The sequence below is a fragment of the Chrysochloris asiatica genome, unplaced genomic scaffold, assembly GCF_000296735.1.
Source record: "Chrysochloris asiatica unplaced genomic scaffold, ChrAsi1.0 scaffold00232, whole genome shotgun sequence".
Lineage (NCBI taxonomy): Eukaryota > Metazoa > Chordata > Mammalia > Afrosoricida > Chrysochloridae > Chrysochloris > Chrysochloris asiatica.
Genome location: NW_006408750.1, coordinates 2,530,378 through 2,532,949, shown reverse-complemented (window position 1 = coordinate 2,532,949; position 2,572 = coordinate 2,530,378).

The window sequence follows — 2,572 nt, the reverse complement described above, 5'->3', positions numbered from 1 at the left end:
ATCAGGAGGCAATTAAGTGTAGAGATCAGAATGACAAGAACTGACTGTGCTGAGATGGACTCAAGGGTGGCAACAATAGTGAGGCTGGCCCAGGACTGGGCAGTGTTTCGTTCTGCTGTGCATAGGGTCCCTATGAGTCAGTAACAACTCGATGGCACCTAACAACAACAACAACAACAAAAACCCTATAAAGGATTGCTATGAGCCAGAACAGACTCGACAGCACCTAACAACAGCAACACTATTAATCTTAGTATTAGAGATATATAACCTTTCTGTCCCCAACTAATTTGTAAACTACTTGAAGACTAGTCTTCTTCTTCTGAACTTTCAATAGTATGGAGGGTCAGCCTCTAATTTATCTTCCAATGATTCTTGTCTCCTGTGTTGTCTCCTTTCACATAGGATCAGGGCTGGCTCTGTGTGATCAGTAGAATAAGGTAGAAGCAATAGTGCATTGCTTTCAAGGTTAAGCTTTAAAAGTCATTGCATCATCTGGCTTGGTCTCTTGGTTCTTGTGCTCTGAGGGAAACCAGCTGCTATGTCATGAGAATACTCAAGCAGCAACCTGGAGAGGCCTACATAGAGAGGATCTGTGGACCAATAGCCAACAACCCATGTACTAGTCATGTGTGTGGTCACCTTGAAAATGGATGAATCTCCCTGCCCCCATCAAGATTACAGATGATTGTAGCTTCATGAGATTGATATATGACTGCAACCACATGAAAGACTCAGGGTCAAACTGCCTAACTGAGTCCTCCTCAAATTCATGGCCAGCAGAAATGTGAAAGACAACAACTATTGTTGTTTAAAAAAAAAAAAAAATAGCCTGGTACTGATACAATAAAAGATACATAGATTCATGGAATGGAACTGAGAATCCAGTAGATCCATCCACGTACAGTCAACTGATTTTTGATGAAAGGGTGAGAATACATTAAATGTGGAAGAGATAATCTCTTCAACAAATGGTGCTGGAAAAACTGGACATCATTGTGCAGAAGAATGAAACAAGACTCATAACTCACACTACCTACAAAAACAAATGCACCATAGATTAAAGGCCTAAATGTGAAACTTAGAACTATAAAGATCATCAGTGAAAAACTGGGGACAAACTTGTTGTTAAATGTTGTTGAGTTGCTTCCGATCCATAGTGACCCTGTAGAGGGTCTCCAAGGAGCAGCTGGTGAACTTGAACCGCCGACTTTGTGGTTCAAAACTTTGCAATCTAGTGCATTAGCCCATAACACCACACTAGAACTTCAGGCAAACTTAGAGGATCTAATACATGGTCAAATATTACAAAAAGCACACAAGCAGCATAAAACAAAATAGATGACTGGGACTTCCTACAAATTAGAAACTTATGTACATGAAGAAATTTCTCCACAAGAGTCAAAAGGTAGCCCACAGAAAGGGAAAAAAATTTTTGCAATGGCATACCAGACAAAGGAGCAATATCTAAAATTTATAGAAAACTACAACACCTATACAAAAAAAAAAAAAAAAATACACACACACAATTAAAAAATGGGCACAGGTCAGGACATGAACAGACACCAAGGAAGATATCCATGGAGCCAACAAATATATGAAGAAATGTTCACAATCATTAGCCATTAGAGATGCAATTCAAAACAAGAATGAGATATCATCTCACACCAACATTAACAACAAAGTTCAAAAAAACAAACAAGTGCTGGTGAGGATGTGGAGAGACTGGGACCCTCCTATATTGCTGGTGGGACTGTAAAATGGTTCAACGGCTCTGGAGAACAGTATGACATTTCCTCAGAAAGATGGAAATAGAAATACCTTATGGTCCAGCAATCCCTCTACTTGGTATATAGTCAAAAGAAATATGACCTAGTATACAATAAAATATATACACACCGATTTTCATCACAGCACTATAGCATTATTTCACATCAACAAAAAGTTCATCATTTCACAGTAGCAAAAAAAATGGAGACAGCCTAAGTGCCCAACAATAGGAGACTAGATAAACAAGCTTTGGTACATACACACAGCAGAATACTATGCAATGTTGAAGAAAAATGATGAATCTATGAAACACCTCATAACTTGGATGAACCTGTAGGACATTATGCTGAGTGAAATTATTTAATCACAAAAGAACAAATATTGTATGAGACCATTATTGTAAAAGCTTAAGAAAATGCTTCCAGACTAGAAGAAACACTATTTGAAGGTTATCAGGTGTGGGAAGGAGGAGAGAGTAATTTACTGGCTAGAGAGTAGACACATGCTAGCTCAGGTGATAGGGAGGGCAATATACAAAAAGAGGGAGGGTGGCAGAAGATAGGTGAAAACACAGGGAGGTATGTGTGGGCAAAAGGGTATATATATAAATAGTAATATATATACAACCTTGGAAAAATAGTGTTCTCTGTGTAGATACATAGATTGAGCATGAGTAAGTGAGGCAAGAAAAGTATGCAACAGGTTGTGTTCTTTCACCATACTTATTCAACTTGTATGCTGAGCAAATAATACGAGAAGCTAGGTTCTATGAAGAAAAACATGGCATCAGGATTGTAGGAAG